Source organism: Typopeltis vanoorti, chromosome 19, assembly GCF_054136105.1.
Source record: "Typopeltis vanoorti isolate ZY-2024b chromosome 19, IOZ_Tvanoo_1.0, whole genome shotgun sequence".
In the NCBI taxonomy this organism is placed as follows: Eukaryota; Metazoa; Arthropoda; class Arachnida; order Uropygi; family Thelyphonidae; genus Typopeltis; species Typopeltis vanoorti.
This window is the reverse complement of record NC_143567.1, coordinates 78,447,679-78,466,254: the sequence shown is the minus strand read 5'-3', so window position 1 is coordinate 78,466,254 and position 18,576 is coordinate 78,447,679. Positions and strand designations below refer to the sequence as shown.

The 18,576-nt window shown below is 37.7% G+C and overlaps 1 protein-coding gene across 3 annotated transcripts in view; it reads left to right on the top strand.

The window, feature by feature from the left end:
- LOC150096276 (uncharacterized) overlaps positions 1-18,576 on the top strand; it is an 89,322-nt gene that overhangs the window by 6,788 nt on the left and 63,958 nt on the right. The gene's annotated exons all lie outside the window — the stretch shown is intronic.

The window sequence follows — 18,576 nt, the reverse complement described above, 5'->3', positions numbered from 1 at the left end:
TCAGCAGAAGATGTGGTCACTGGAATTGAATGTGATGGGTACAGTATTTTCAGGGAGGATAGAGAAGATAGAACAGGAGGAGGAGTACTGTTGATGATAGCTGATGCGTTGCAGCCAAAGAAAGTAGTATATCATGATGATAGACATGTGAATGAGAGTTCATTTGAGGCAGTCTGGTGCGAAATAGTGACCAACGCAACCAAATATACAGTTGAATGCTGCTATAGGCCAGGGAGTACAGGGGGAGATATTGAATTCATGCATCAGCAACTTAGTGCAATGAGTGAAGGCTTAGTGATTATTATGGGGGATTTTAATTATGGTGATATCAATTGGAAGGAGGAAATATCACGTAGCAAAAAGGAAATGGAGTTCATACATCTGCTACGAGATAATTACTTGAAACAGCACGTAACTGAAGGGACACGTGGTGTGAGAGTGTTGGACCTGGTTATTGGTTCAGAGGTTATATGCATAAGTAAGGTGACCTCGTTACCTCCAGTTGGTGAAAGCGATCATGTGGTATTGACTTGGGAGGTTGCAAAATCTGTGGATTTTTCTATTAAGAAGGGGTATGTACGAAACTACAGGTTAGGCAATTATAACAAGCTTCGGAGTGAGCTTGCAGCCATCCCATGGCAGAACATATTGCAAGGGAAAGATGTTAGCAGTGCTTGGGATAAAATCAGCGGGTATCTGAGGAAAGCAATATGAGATTGTGTCCCCATGGTCAGGAGGTCAAACAAGGCAGGCATTAGATGGATGAGCAGTAGTATCAAGCTTGAACTACAAAAAAAGAAAATGTTATGGAGAATTTACAAGGAGAAGGGCGATCAGGACACCCATGAGCAGTACAAGGCTCAAGCTAGGAAGGTTACCAGCATAGTAAGAAAAGCTAAATCAGATTATGAGAAGACCTTAGCCAAAGAGATCAAGGGTAATCCCAAAGAGTTCTTCCGCTATGTGGCAAGTAAGAGGAAGAATGACTTCGGAAGGATAACCTTAGTGGGTGCTGATGGTATTGAGGTGACAAAATCAGATGTAATAGTCGAGTTACTGAGTGATCACTTCTCAAAAGTCTATCACCCAAGTGAGGATATCTCTATACCTATAGCAATACCTAATGTGAGAATTGAAGCTAAAGAATCAGAGGTATTAAATATATTGCAAAACTTAAATGCAAACACTGCGGTAGGCTTAGATGGAATATCAGCTCGGGTGTTGCGTGAATGTGCAAATGAATTGTCAACCCCTCTTACCTGGATATTTAATTTAAGTTTGAACTCTGGTATGGTCCCTAGGGAGTGGAAGTTAGGCAAAGTGGTTCCTTTGCATAAGGGTGGCTCTAAAACTGCAGTATTGAATTACAGACCAATCACCATCTCAGGAGTAGTGGTAAAAGTATTGGAAAAGTTGGTTAAAGACAAAATTCAAGAATGGGTGGATCAGGATATGATACTCTATAGAGGCCAACATGGTTTTGTTAAAGGTAGATCCTGCCTTAGCAATCTATTAACTATCCATAATAGAATAACATCAGAGTTGGACAAAGGAACTGGCTACACAGTGGTACTTCTGGATTTTGCTAAGGCTTTTGACAGGATACCCCATAGAACACTGTTATGCAAATTGGAGCAGATGGGAATGGATATTAAATTGGTGATATGGATAGGAGAATGGCTCAGGGAGAGATACCATAAGGTGGTGTATGGAGGAGCCGAGTCCAGAATGAGGCAGGTGACCGGTGGTGTGCCTCAGGGCTCTGTGCTTGGGCCAGTGTTGTTTAATTTGTATATAAATGATATAGGAAACGGCTTAAAGGGAGATATTCAGTTGTTTGCTGATGATGCAAAGTTGTGTAGTGCAATAAAAAATCAAGCTGATGTTGAAAGTTTGCAGGAGGATTTAAATAAGCTGGTAAAATGGGCAAAAGAAAATGGATGTCAGTTCAATGTGGAAAAGTGTAAAGTCTTGCATTTTGGGATTAAAAGATTACCAGCTGTGTACTACATAGATGGAAAGGTACTCCAAGAGATTGATGAGGCTAGGGACTTAGGGGTATTGGTAGATAAGGAGATGAAGTTCAGAGGACACATTGCTAAGGTGTCCAAGATTGCACATAGGATTACTTGGTTGTTGAGGAACACACTGACATCCAGAGATAAAGAGGTTATTATTCCCCTTTATAAAGCATTGATACTTCCACATTTGGATTACTGTGCTCAGGTCTGGTCACCTGGATTCCTTGGAGATGAGGAGGCTGTGGAGAGGGTTCAGAGAAGAGTGACCAAGTTGGTGAGTGATATAAAAAATGCTCCCTACATTGATAGATTGAGAGCTTGTGGATTGCAGAGATTGGTTGATAGGCGAAGAAGAGGGGATATGATAGAAACATTCAAATTACTAAAAGGTTTTTATAGGATTGATGCAGGGGAAATGTTTCAGCTGTGTGATAGTGATGGAAGAACAAGAGGTCATCTCTGGAAATTAAAGAAGAGTGTGGTTAACAAAGGTGTCAGAACAAGGTTTTTTGCCTGGAGGGTGGTGAATGAGTGGAATTCATTGCCTGACTTTGTTGTGAGCTCTTCATCTGTAAATGAATTCAAGAAGAGATATGACAGATATTGTTTTGCTAGCTTGGGTCTCCCGCGATGAGTCTACTGACTCCATGGAGATACCCGTAATAATAATAATAATAATAATAATATAGTGACCATATTTTTTTGGAGAAAATAAAGGACAAATCAGAAATTGTATAATAAATAAATAAAAAAAAACAGGTTGCATTTATTTGTTTCACTAAAACTAAAAAGCTTTATAACATTTATTGTAAAATATAAGCATATACACAGCATTTTAAACAATCATATGTTTACTTTAAAAAATTTCATTTTGACACTTTTCACAAGAATGAACTTTTTTTTTTAATAAATCACGTTGTTTTAAAAATTCATAAAACTGTATACAATTCATGTCAAAATTCCATTTAGTATAAATGCATGCTTTCGATGTTTTGATTTTTAATTGGATTTTTTCACTAGTCCACATAATCACTAATGAAAATGCTCATTCAGTGGGGACATTAGATCCAGGGAGATATAAGCAAAATTCAACAATTTTTAAAATGTTTTTAAAAGATACATGTTTATCTGTGAAATATTTAAAATTTTCAACACATCTACGTCGGCAGGACTCGTCATTTTGTCGCCATTCTTCAATCTTTTCACTGGTGACATAACTTTTAATACATGAAACTTCATCAAATGGTTCACCGTCATTTATATTTAAGTTCCAGTGACTGGAAACGAACAAAATGCTTTCCTCGATCTTTGCCCACAGAGAGATTTCTCGTAGTAGGACCCATTCAAATACTTCCATTTCCACGAAAACAGCTGTCCCAGTTATTTAAATAATCAATGCAGGTTGGTAAAAATTTATGAATTGCATCTTTAAATATGTTGGCATTAATATTCAATTAAAATATTAATTGAAATGAACTATTTCAATTCACAAAATAAAGGACAAAATGGCCATTTTAGGGGAAAAAAAAATCTAAAGGACAGAGAAGTCAAATAAAGGACTGTCCTCTTAAATAAAGGACGTATGGTCACCATAATTATATGGCATGTTTCAATTCATGGTAGAATTTTATTTGAAGTTAGCCTTTGTGATCTGTCATAATGACTTCGAGAATTTCAAATGCAATAAAACAAATACTTATTTCATGTAATTGAAAAATTAGACAATAGATTTTAGTTAGATACTGTGTTTAAGTGCAACATATGGTTTTACTTGTCTATACAGCATAGTTTCTGTGGGAGGGGACAATAATAGTGCAATTATAGACAGCTGGAATAAAAACTGCTCTAACTAATGAATCACACTATTTGTTGAGCAATATATTACACAGACTGCAAAAGCCTCTGTACCTTATTCAGGAATACAATAAAACCACACTTGTTTTTCTTGCATCTGCAGTGTATGTAATGGCTGTTGGAGGAGGGCATGTTGTTACCGTGGTGAGCTAGTTACTATTGCCTCAACGTGAACATGTTTAAACTTATTTCGTGTGCGAGGTTAATATGCAAAACTTTTTGATGTCTTTTTTCGTAAAGTAAAATCAGGGGTGCGAATTATACACAAGGGCATGTTATATTTGAGTAAATATGGTTAACATTTCGCTGACAAGTTGACATCCTTCTGCTGCTTTCCCTGCTCAGCTGACTTCTATGGTGAGTTACAATGCATAAATATTTTTCTCACTACCGTTTTCTTATTTGTTTTTTCAAATCAACATCATTAAAATCAATTTAATAATACAATAATCAATTTTACACTGAATAATATTATAAATTTATATATACACTAGGGGGGAGGCCCCTGGCACCTATGGCACCGAAGCCTCTGAGTTCTGGGCTGGTAAGCCGGAGACAAAAAATGTGACATAAAAACGTTTCAAATTTCGGCTTATCTTTTGATATATAGAGTAGATATTATAAATAAATGAAAATATTATTTATAAAATTATAATTATTTATAAAATATTATATAATATAAATTAATTAATTTTCTATTAATTTTTCCCCTACTAAAAACTGCCCAGCACGTCAGCAACTCAATTTGATTGATTTGTAAATTTTTGGCACGCACTGGCACGACAGTAACTCAATTTGTAAACTTTTGGCACCCGCACATAAAAAGGTTTGCCACCACTGTACTTAGGGGTTAGAGAGTGCTTGACCTAGTAATTGCATCTGAGAATTTGACTGTATTGAATATGACCACATTGCCACCAATTGGTGAGAGTGATCATAAGGTGATCACTCACCTTATGATCAGGATCACCAGTGACCTGGGAGGTGGCTAAATGTGTAATTTTCAATTAAAAGAGGGTACATGTGGAATTACCAGGCTGATAAGTATGACAAGCTTAGGAGATTGCTTGGTTCAGTGCCATGGCATGTAAAACTGCAAGGGCTGGAGGTTGATAGTGCATGGGAAGCAGTAAAGGAGCTTTTGAAAGAGGTAATGACTGACTGTATACCTAGAGTCCGGATAGTAAATCAAGTAGGGATTAAATGGATGAATAACACCATTAAGCTTGAGCTACAAAAAAAAAAAAAAAAAAAGAAGAAACAACTGTGGAAGGAATTTAAGGAGAAAGGTGACCTGCAGGCACACAAACAGTATAAAGCACAGGCCAGAAGGGTAATGATTATGGTAAGAAAAGCAAAAACGGATTATGAAAGGAAATTAGCCACACAAACTAAAGAGAATTCCAAACAGTTTTTTCGATATGCTGCCAGTGAAAGAAAAAAAATTATACGGCAGAATGATTTTAAGGAACGCCGATGGTAGAGAGGTAACTGAATCAGTTAATATAGCGGAATTACTGAGCGAACACTTTACAAGAGTATATCATTCAGGTGATGATATTGCAGGAATGGAGGAACCAATAGCTTATACGAGAATTGAGGTGAATGAAATGGAGGTGAATAGTATATTACAAAACCTTAATATGAATAAATCTGTGGGATTGGATGGTATACCAACTCGGGTCTTACATGAAGCGGCTAAAGAATTGTCAGTGCCCTTGACCATTTTGTTTAATTTGAGTCTTGGGTCTGGGTTAGTCCCGAGGGGGTGGAAAGAGGGGAAAATAGTTCCACTGCATAAGGAGGTTCCAAGACTGCTGTTGCAAATTACCGACCGATCAGCATATCAGGAGGAGTCGTCAAGGTTTTGGAGAAAGTAGTCAAGAGAAAAATACAGGAATGGATAAATGAAAATGGGATACTGTATGGGGGACAGCATGGTTTTGTGAAGGGTAGATCATGCCCCAGTAACTTGTTCACGTTTTATAACACAGTGACGGCTGAACTGGATAAGTGTAATGGGTTTACAGTGATACTGCTGGACCTTGCTAATGCCTTTGACAGGATACCACATGGAATTCTAATCAGTAAACTGCAGCATATGGGGATGGATATAGGGTTGGTGAGATGGATAGGAGGGTGGTTGATGGAGAGATATCAGAGAGTAGTTTATTGAGCAGTAGAGTCCAAAAGACGGCCTGTGACTAGTGGTGTGCTGCAGTGTTCTGTTCTTGGACCACTACTAATTAATTTGTTCAGTAACGATATAAGAAAGTATCTGAGAGGAGCTGTTCGTTTGTTTAATGATGATGCAAAGTTGGGTAAAGCAATAGTGAATGCACATGATGTCAAAATTTTGCAGGATGATTTGGATAGATTGGAGGACTGGGCTAAGGAGAATGGATGCCAATTTAATGTGGCGAAGTGTAAGGTTATGCATTTTGGGGTGAAAAGATTAGCAGCAGCAGCAGTATACCACATTGGTAGAACTGTACTCCAGGAGATTGATGAGGCCAGGGATTTGGGAGTGTTCGTGGATAGAGAGTTGAAGTTTAGGGGCCACATTGCAAAAGTGGCTAAATCAGCTCATCAAATCACTTGGTTACTGAAGAATACTTTGACAAGTAGAGACAAGCAATTTATTGTTCCTCTGTATCGAGCCTTGATAAGACCCCATCTTGACTACTGTGCCCAGATATGGGTGCTAGGATTTCTTCTTGATGGGGAGGAGGTGGAGAGGATCCAGAGACGAGTGACCAAGTTAATAGCAGGTCTATGGAATGAACATGAGAACAGGTTGAAGATTTGTGGGTTGCAGAAATTGGTTGATAGGCAGAAAAGGGGTGATATGATTGAGACATTCAAATTACTGAAGGGTTTCTATAAGATTAATTCTGAGGATATTTTTCAGAACAGGACTGGTGGTGGGAGGACTAGTGGGGCCATCCATGGAAACTGGGCAAGAGGGTGGTTAGCAAGGGTGTTAGAACTAAGTTTTTTACTCGGAGAGTGGTGAATGAGTGGAATAAGCTGCCAGAGTCTGTTGTGGGTTCCATGACTGTAAATGAGTTCAAGGCAACATATGATAGATATTGTGTGGATGTTGAATAGTTCTTCTTGACATGATGTTTAGGACCTCCCTCGATGAGTCTAAGGACTCCTTGGAGTTGCCCATAATAATAGTAATAATCTTCTCCGCAATTCCAGAAGACAAATGGACTTCATCTGGGGTAGCAATTTTGATTAATAAAAAATGGAAAAACAAAATTTCGGATTATACTTGGGTATTAGACAGAATAATCAAAGTTAGAATGAAAATTATGAATCAAACATTCAATATTTCGGAATTTATGCACCAGTAGATGGAAAACAGGAAGAGACAGAATTTTACGGAAAACTTCAGGAATGTATTGATGATACAAATAAAAATGAAGCAACAATCTTGATGGGGGGATTTCAATGCTAGAGAGGGATCAGAGGAAGAATCAGTAATCAATAACAATGGAATATTATTATTTATTATTATTATTATTATTTGACACCTCCAGGGAGTCCTAAGACTCATCGAGGGAGGGCACCTATTCTACAACTCCTCCGTCTCCACCACTCAACCTCATCCACAAACCACCTCATCTACACCAACGCTATCAGCTGTCCACTATCACCACTATTATTTTCACAGACAATCACAAACATCCATGCCCATGGTGGGATTCAAACCCGCAGCCTTTTGGCTGGAGAGCGGATACGCTAACCACTCGGCCAACCAGGCCAGCATTATACTTGAGTATGAGACAGAATAATCAAAATTAGAATGAAAATTATGAATTAAACATTCATTATTTCGGAATTTATGCACCAGTAGATGGAAAACAACTTTTTTGAACTCGCAGCCTTTTGGCTGGAGAGTGGCTGGAGGATTAATAAACTTTGATGAATTAAGAATAAAGAATTAATGAATTTATTGTTATTATTATTCAGGCCTCCATGGAGTCAGAAGACTCATCGTGGGAGGTCCTTTCTAAGAAACACAAGTCTATCAAGACTCATCGAGGGAGGTCCATCCTAAGAAACATAAAGTCTATCATACCACTCCTTAAATGCATTGACTGTTCTCGCTCCCACCACTCCATCAGGCAATGCATTCCATGGTTCAAACATCCTCCATGCAAAGAAACTACTCTTCACCCTCTTTCTCACCGTTTCCTTTCGTAAATTCCGGGGATGGCCCCTTGTCATGACTAGTTTCCGCTGTTCAACCAAGCGAAAGAACTCCCCAGTTTCAACCCTGTAACCATCTCAACAGTTTAAAAGTCGCAATCATATCACCTCTCCTTCTTCTATCCACCAAACTCTGCAGTCCACACTCCCTCAGCCGATCCTCATAACTGACATTGTACAGTCCTAAAACCATCTTTGTTATCCACCTCTGTACCTTTTCCATGGTTAATTTATCCCTTTTAAATCCTGGGGACCATATCTGAGAACAGTAGTCTAAGTGTGGTCTGATCAGAGTCTTATACAACAGAATGATAACTGTTTTATCTCTGTAGGTCAGTGTCCTTCTCATTATTGCAGCAATCCTCTGTGTTACCTTCACTACCTTTGCAATATGTCTAATAAATTTCAGGTTTCTATCAATCATCAACCCCCAGATCTCTTGTCTCCCCTACTTCCTCCAGTTTAACTCCTCCCATAGAGTATGCAGCGTCTTATCGACGTGTCCCAAACCTCAAGACCTTACATTTTGCTGCATTAAACTGACACCCCATTCATTTGCCCATCTATCTAGCTTATTCAAATCCTCTTGCAGGGCTACCACATCTGCACTATTACTAATAACCCTTCCCAGCTTCGCATTATCCACAAACAACTGAATATCCCCTTGCAATCCACTGACAATATCATTGATATAAAGGTTAAACAATATAGGTCCCAGTACTGAGCCTTGTGGGATCCCACTTGTAACCTTCTGCCTCTTTGATATTGCTCCACCATACACAACTCTCTGATACCTATCGGACAGCTAATGCTGAATCCAGTTGACCAATCTGACATCCAGACCCATGTGCTGCAACTTGAATATCAGCTTATCATGTGGCACCCTGTCAAATGGCTTTGCTAAGTCTAGGAAAATTTCAGTATATGCCTTTCCCTCATCTAATGCTCTTATAACTTTATTATAAAAGGCCTGCATATTGCTAAAACAAGAGCACCCCTTCACAAATCCATGTTGACTCTCACAGACAACATTACCCTCATCTGCCCAATGCTGTATACGGTCCCTCACTACTTTCTCCAAAATCTTACTAACTACTAATGACACACAAACTGGCCTATAATTAGACACTTCCAGTCTGCTACCGCCCTTATGCAATGGCACTATCTTACCTTCCTTCCATTTCATGGGCACATTTCCCGCAGCCAGACTTTCACTGAAAAGCAAGGTAAAAGGCACTGTCAGTTCCCTAGCACATTCTCTCAAAACTCGTGGTGAAATACCATCCAGTCGCACAGCTTTACTGACATCCAGAGTACTCAGTATTTGGAACACTCTCCTCCTGCACCTCTAAACCTCGAACCTGCCCTATCCCTCTAGTATTCAAATTGACTCCTCCAGGATAAAATACTCCAATAAGTATTCATTGAACAATTCCACTATGTCCTCTGCATCAGTCACTCTATTCCCATTTTTATCCCACAATGTCATTCTTCCACAGTCATTTCTCCTCCTACTGGCCACATAGCTAAAAAATTCCCTAGGATTTTCCTTGGATCTAAGAGCCAATCTTTTCTCATATTCCAGGCTGGAGAATTAATAAAATTCCATTTTATTAAGAGACTTCTGCATATTTAACAGTCTAAAAATCAGCAATACTTTCTTCAGGCATAAAAATATACCAAGTACACAAAGGAAACAAGAGAAACTAAATCAATAATAGATTACATTATTATTAACAACAAACTAAATAATAATATCAAGGATACAAAGGTTTTCAGAGGAAGCTAAATTGATAGTGATCATATGTTAGTTGAAAGCAGATTTGAATTCATTAAAAAAGAACCACATACTACTTTTAAAGAAAAAAAGATAATGTACAACATCTAATAACCAGTTTAAAATTCATCTCCTAGAACAGGAGAGTATCAGAAACTTATATATAAAAGCAGAATAAGAAATAAAATAAAACCAATCACAAACAGTATTTAATATTAATATCAGTTTGAATAATTTTTGCCAGTAATATACAGACTGTCATCAAAATCAGGCCATAGGTCCTCTTATATACATTTCATCTGCCCAGAGCACAGTTATTACATTATTACTATTTTATTATTACTATTATTATGGGCAACTCCAGGGAGTCATTAGACTCATTGAGGGAGGCCCCAAATCATATTCATCACAACTAAAAAACCCAGCTCTAACACCTTTACTAACCACACTTTTGCCCAGTTTCCATGGATGTCCCCTAGTCCTCCCACAACCAGCCCTGTTCTCAAAAATATCTTCTGAATTAATTTTATAGAAACCCTTCAGTAATTTGAATGTCTCAATCATATCTCCCCTCCTCCGCCTATCAACCAATTTTTGCAACCCACAAATCCTCAACCTGTTCTCATACGGTTCATTCCACAGACCTGCTATCATCTTGGTCACTCGCCTCTGGATCCTCTCCACCTCCTCCCCATCAAGAAGAAACCTAGGTGACCAAATCTGAGCACAGTAGTCTAGATGGGGTCTTATCAAGGCTCGATACAGCAGAACAATAACCTGCTTGTCTCTGCTTGTCAACGTATTCTTCAGCAACCAAGTGATTTGATGAGCTGATTTGGCCACTTTTGCAATGTGTCCCCTAAATTTCAATTCCTTATCTACCAACACTCCTAAATCTCGTGTCTCATCAATTTCCTGGAGCATGGTTCCACCAATGCAGTAAACTGCCGCCAATCTTTTCACCCCAAAATGCATAACCTTACATTTTGCCACATTAAACTGACATCCATTCTCCTTAGCCCAGACCTCCAATCTATCCAAATCATCTTGCAAAATTTTGACGTCATCTGCATTCACTGCCCTACCCAACTTCGCATCATCCGCAAACAAATGAACTGTTCCTCTCAGATCCTTTCCTATATCATTTATGAACAAATTAAACAGTAGTGGTCCAAGAACAGATCCTTGTGGCACACCACTAGTCACAGGCCGTATTGTGGACTCTACTCCTGAGTAAACCACTCTCTGATATCTCTCCGTCAACCACCCTCCTATCCATCTCACCAACCCTATGTCCATTCCCATATGCTGCAATTTACTGATTAGAATTCCATGTGGTATCCTGTCAAAGGCCTTGGCAAGGTCCAGTAGAATCACCGTAAACCCATTACCCTTATCCAGTTCAGCCGTCACTGTGTTATAATACGTGAGCAAGTTACTGAGGCATGACCTACCCTTCACAAAACCATGCTGTCCCCGATACAGTATCCCATTTTCTTCTATCCAATCTTGTATTTTCCTCTTGACTATTTTCTCTAAGACCTTGATAATGATTCCTGTTATGCTGATTGGCCGGTAATTTTCAACAGCAGCCTTGGAACCACCTTTGTGCAGTGGAACTATTTTCCCCTCTTTCCACCCCCTTGGGACTGACCCAGTCCTGAGGCTCAAATTAAACAAAATGGTCAAGGGCACTGACAATTCTTTGGCCGCTTCACTTACGACACGAGCTGGTATACCATCCAATCCCACAGATGTATTGACATTGAGGTTCTGTAATAGACTAGTTACCTCTACTTCATTCATCACAATTCCAGTATAAGCTGTTGGTTCTTCCATTCCTGCAAAATCACCACCTAGATGATATACTCTTGCAAAGTGCTCGCTCAGTAATTCCACAATATCGACTGATTCGGTTACCTCCCTACCCTCAGCATTTTTTAAGATCATTCTACCATGAGCATTTTTCCTTTTACTTGCAACATATTGAAAAAACTGTTTGGGATTCTCTTTAGCCTGCGTGGCCAATTTCCTTTCGTAATCTGCTTTTGCTTTTCTTACCACCCTTGTTACCATCCTGGCCTGAGCTTTATACTGTTCCTGCGCCTGATGGTCACCCTTCTCCTTAAATTCCCTCCACAATTGTTTCTTTTTTTGCAGCTCAAGCTTAATAGTGTTATTCATCCATTTAACCCCTACTTGATTTATTATTCGGACTCTTGGTATACAGTCAACCATTGCCTCCTGCAAACAGTTCTTAACCACCTTCCATGCACTATCAACATCCAGCCCTTGCAGTTTTACATGCCATGGCATTAAGCCAAGCACACACCTAAGCTTGTCATACTTACCCGCCCCCTGTAATTCCACATGTACCCTGTCTTAATTGTAAATTCGACTCCTTTAGCCACCTCCCAAGTCATGACCTTATGGTCACTCTCACCAATTGGTGGCAACATGGTCATGTTCGTTACAGCCACATTCTCGGTTGCAATTACTAGGTCCAGCACTCTCTGCCCCCCTGGTATTTTCCAATACATGTTGCCGTAGATAGTTGTCCCTTAATAACCACATAAAATCCAATTCCTTCCTCCCATGTGCCCTCTCCTCTTTCCAGTCAATGTTACCATAATTGAAATCACCCATAATAATTACCCTCCTTCCACTCATTTCTTCTATTTGCTTATGCATACTATCCCCACCATCCACTCCATCACCCAGTCTATAGCAGCACCCAATTGTATATTTTGTTCTGCTGGATTCTATCTCACACCAAACAGCCTCAAATGTGCTTTTTTCCCCATCATGCAGTTCAACTTCTATACTCCTTGGCTGAAGATCATCAGCTATCATCAATAACACTCCTCCCCCCCTTTTTATTCACCCTGTCACTCCTGAACACGCTATACCCGTCGCATTCAATCCCACTAGCTTTATCATCTTCTGTCAGCCATGTTTCACTAATACCAACAACCTGTGGCCTGGAAGTGCCAACCATGGCCAAAAACTCTTCCTTCTTGTTCCTAATACTCCTGGCATTAATGTACATGAATCGCAGAAGCCCATTTGTCCCATCCTTACTTTGATGCCTTATGCTAACTATCTCATTCTGATTTGTTGTCCGTCGTACTCGCTCGGGCATAATATACTCATTCATACACTTAACTGCCCCCCTAAAGTCTGCATATCTACTCCCCCCCTCTTAATAAATCTAGTTTCCCTGAGTCTGTACATCCACTTCCACATCATTCATCAACACTCTTTCAAGTCTCCGTACATCAACTCCATTCAAATGCAATCCATCCATCTTATATAAGTCCTTTCGCCCATCGAACTCATTCCACACATCCACAAATTCCACACCACTCTCCATGCATAACCCACGCATAAAGTCATTGGCAATTATAAACAAGAGTAGGTGCCTCCTTACTGTGACATCTGCATTACCATAATTTTTCCTTTGAAATGCATTAAAGTAGTTGCAGCCAATCCACTTGACTGTGATTTCATTGAGGTATGCGATTTTTTATTTTTATTTTTTCTTCCAGTTCAAATGAGTGAAATTTGATAACATGCATGATAGTAAAGCAAAACACACTGAGAAGACTATAAAATAAAGGTTAAACAGAAATGTATTCTCAGTGTAGTTTTTCTCACTTTTATGTATTTAGCTCATTTGTTTTCAGTTATTCAGAGAAAGAACACATTTTCAGTTTTTACTTGGTATCATGTAATATAGCAAGACATATCATTTGGCTTGCACCATATTACTAAAAGCAAGCTTTTATTTTATTTATTTTTTATTTAGTCATGATTTGCTCCACAGAAAAAGAAACTGATGTAGGGAATTTGTTACAAATAAAAGCAAAACTAGTGCGCCTAAAGAGTTTATGGATTTAATCCTTTATATCATCGAGTAAGCCAAAAGAGGTGAAGATATGGCTCATAGTGCATGTTAATTTGTCACAGTCACCTATAAAATATATCATTAGTAAGGACAAATGCCATGAGATTACAAAAACATGCACAAGGCTTAATAAAAGTGAGTGAACCAAGGGAGATAATTTTACTGCTTCTTGAAAATGATGAAGTAATATTGAAATTGCAGAAATTTGTGAAAAAGATACAGAAGCATCAAGAAAAAGGATTTCTGAGAAGTTATCGACCATATTGATATTCTAGTCTGAAAAATGAGGAGCCAAGTTACACATTTGAGTTTAAAACAAGTTATGGGTGCCTTTTTATTATTATTATTACATAAGCAACTCCACGCAATTCATAGACTTATCAATCGGAACCCTAAACAAGCACCATCCAATAAGGCAATATCTATCATACTTTGAACTCATACACTGTCTTAGCACCCACAATAGACTCTGGCAACCTATTTCCTCATTCACCCCTCTTCAAGCAAAAAAATCTAGTCTTCAAACCTTGCTAACCACACTCTTGCTTAATTTCCAGGGATGGCCCCTTGGTTTTCTTTCACTGCCAGACCTATCTTGAAAAAATTTCCTCTGTATTAATCCTGTAAAAACTTTTCAGTAATTTGTATCTCAATCATATCACCTCTTTTCCTCCTATCAATCAATTTAACCCAGAAATCTTTAACCTATCCTCATAAGGTTCATTCCATAGACCTGCCACCATCTTGGTCACTTGCATTTGGATCCTCTCCACCTCATCCCCAAGAAACGACCAAATCTATGCATAGTAGTCAATTATCAGTACCTTATAAAGGAGTATAACAATCTGCTTATTTCTGCTTGTCAAGGCATTCTTCAGTAACCAAGTGATCTGATGAACTATTTCAGTCATTTTTGCAATATGCCCTCTAAACTTCAACTCCCTACCACCAACATCCCTAAATCCCTGGCTTCATCAATTTCCTGTTTCTGCAATTTATTTATTAGAATTCTATGCAGTATCCTGGCAGAAGCCTTTGCAAATTTTAGCAGTATCACTGTATATCTATTCCCTTTATCAACATGAGCTATCACTGTATTATAAAAGGTGAGTGAGTTGTTAGGGTATGACCTACTATTCACAAAACCATATTCTCCCCTCCCATATAGTATCCCATTCCTGGATTTTTCCTTAACCAATTCTATAATACCTTGACCACTACTCCTGAGAAGCTGCTCAGTCGATAATTTGCTGCCACTTTGGTCTTGGAGCCTCCTTTATGCAGTCGAACTATTTCCCCTTCCACTCCCTTGGAACCAACCTAGAGCTGAGACCTAAACAATGTGGTCTGTTTAAGATTCTGTCAATTCCCTAGCACTTTCTTAATATTTGAGTTAGTATACCATCCGTAATATCCTATGCACCTCAGTTCATCTATCTTTATTTCCATATAATCTCTTGTCTCTCTTGTTACTGCAATATCTCCACTTGGATGATATACCCTTGCAAAGTGATGACTTAGAAATTCAAATTATAACTCAAGGAAAAGGATGAATAATATAATTAAGATTCATATGTTTCAATCTGAAAATTACAAGTCACTAACATTAGCATCAGGCAGGTGAATACAAAGTCGAACATCAACTGATTATTTAAAATAGTAGGATCTCTTCATGATGTTATACATAGAATGGTGCAAATGAATTTTTGCCAAAGATCCACAAGGAAGGCATTCTTATTTTGTATACAGGGGTAATACAGATTCTCCTACATATTGCATAACTACGTTTTTACCATATTTATGAAAGGCTTACATTGGTAATTCCCATTCTTTCATAAAAAATTCTTCCAATTTCCTAGATAAAGTGAAAAATCTTTCCCTTATATGGGGTGAATGAAACATTATACAGAGCAATATATAGTCTATATTAAAGTTGTCAGTCAGCAGTTAGAATTGGAGTAAATACAGGAAGATGGTTTGATGTAAAAGCAGGGATAATACAAGTATGAGCATTATCTCCACTCTTATTCATCTATATGGATTGCATTATGAAAGAAAGTAGCATCGAGCCTGACATTAGAATTGGAGATGTCAAACTTAGCTCTTTGCTTTATGCAGATGATGTTGTACATTCCTAACACATTTAGTGCAAGTCTCCAGGATTCACTATCTATTGAAATAACAGCTTTACAAATTTGGCACGAAAATCAGCAATAAAAAGACCAAAACTATGAAAATAGGAGGAGCATAGAAAACTTCAGCTCCATTCTGAATGGAGATCCTATAGAACAAGTAAAATATTTCTGCTATTTGGGCACAGTTTTTAGTGTCTAAAAACAGATTAAATCTTGAAATAGACAACAGAATAAGCAAAGCTGGTATGGTGAGTAACCAGCTGAATAAATTTATATGGAATAAAAGAGAAATTAGCCAAAACCAAACTAGCATTATACAAGACTGTATTCAACCCAGTTTTGAGTTATGGATCTGAGAGTTAGGTTAGAAATAAAGCACTTGATCAAAGACTAGAGACTGCAGATGTGAGGGTTCTGAGAAAAATTAGGGAAGTGAACCAATAGCATCAATGACAGAATCATTAAAAATGAAGTATTAGAAAGGAACTTAACATTAGCATTCAAGAATGTATCAGCAGAGTTAATCTAAGGTGGTATGGCCATTTAAATAGAATGGGTGAAGAAAAGTTAGCAAACAAGGTGTTTGATGCCAAGATAACAGGAAAGAGACCCAGAGGAAGACCAAGGTCTAGGTTAGTTGATTCAGTCAGAAGTGCCTTAGAAGCACAAAATGTTAGATATGACAATATTGGAGTGCTCACAAGTAATAGATTGATTTGATTTCGAAGAAAATTGTTGATAGGAGATTAATAACAATGCAAACATAATCATGTGGTGTTGTCATAGTAATCTGAACACCCTTTGGAGGTACATATCAGGAAACTGATGATGATGACTTCTGCATTACTTCAACCTTGGTATCTTTTCTGAGTCTAGGTCCCATTGATGACGTTTTAATAATGTTCATCCTTGGTCTTGATTTTGGCGAGTAGAGCAGCTCTACTTGGTGGTAAATTTTTTACTGTGAGTAGATGTCTGATGAGCTTAGGAGTGATTCTTTTTGGGTCACTCAGTAAGATTTAGGGTGTTTGGGAGAGGTGCTCCCAGCACTTATACTGTACCTCAATAAAGGTCAAAAGTAGTCTGGGTAGTGGCCTTCACATAATTCATATCATTATACACAGATGAAAGTCTTTATCCTTTGCATTCGGGGATACTAAGGCAATTAATGTGAATCCATTAGTCTCTATATACAGGTACTCTAGTCATGAAGAAACTTCACATGCAAGCTTTGTTTGCTTGCTTGGATAAAGGATTAAACAAGAACATAATTTCTTGGAATTTTTAATTTGAGCTTGTCTAGTGTTATTCTGAAGACCTTTGAATAAGAATTCTTTGACATTCATGAAGGAGTTGCATCAGAGATTGCAAAAAAGAGCTTGTGAAAATTTTGAAATAAATTCTTGAAAAGGCACAATATTAAAGTCAGTATTGTCTTCATATGACCTTCACTATGGCAAAGCTTTGAAAGCTTTTTTAGGAAATGATTCTCATATCGAGAAATGAAATATGCATTAATCATGAATGAAACCAAAACAGGCAGAAATAGATTCTTTCTTTAAGAAGAACGTGACTCATTCTCCCCCTGCAACCTTCAAAAGAACATCTGGAATCTTTTCTGTATGTGGCATACTGATGATGACATCAGGAGAGCAGCAAAGTTCCTGGCTTTCTTCTTTTAAATCCCAAAGCAAACTGTAAAGATGATCAAACTTCAATAAAAATATACTTTTTCTTATAGGAAATGCCTCAGACCTTTCTCACAGAAGTGTGGTATTTGTTGAGTTATAAACTGTGATTCTATGGATAGGATTGTTTTGTTTTAGAACAAGTTGGCAAAGAAAACCTTTCTGCATTGAAATTTTCTGTTGTAATTTAATTTTTTTAAAAAAAAATACAATGTAATAATAGTTGTTTGTATGCTATATTTCCTTTTTTGGACATGTTTCCAGAGAAAGACATTTTTCATTGAAATTTTTGTTAATTTTTTTCAAGTTTTTTTAAAAAAAATCAAAATGCAGTTTAGTTTTGTTTATTTTCACATATCTTAAAAAAAGGGAAGATCATAAAAGGTTTTTTTTTTTTTTGCATATTCTTTATTAGAACGGCATCTATTATATCCTACAGCATTATAAATAACAACATTTTGATGATTTTATTGGAAAAAAAGTGGGGGGAAGGGAGTGAGAGAGAAACGGGTCCCCATTGCTCACTGATGAAAATTCTATTTCTGTGATATTTTTTGTTCCTAATTAACCACAGTAAGTGGGAAATCACCATGTATAATTTTGGCATGTTTTATTCATCTTTGTCACCACAAATAGTCTAGTTAAAAATTAGAACAGTTAAAGAAATTTAATTGACAATTTAATAGACAATTCATAAGTTGTAAATTGTACGCTGTTCTAAGTAGTTCGCGGTATCGCAGTGCTTGTTCAAGTAACCCTTATTTTACTTAATAATTGCCCAAAGCGCAAGAGTAGTGATGCTGGCAATTAGGATATGTCAAAGAGAAGCTGTCAAGTGCTTCCTTTTAAGTGAAAAAGGTGAAAGTTCTCGACTTCATAAAATAATAAATAAATAATAGTAATAAAAAAAACATATGCTGAGGTTGCTAAGATTCCATTCACATTCAGATAACTTTTATTACAGTATTTTGTT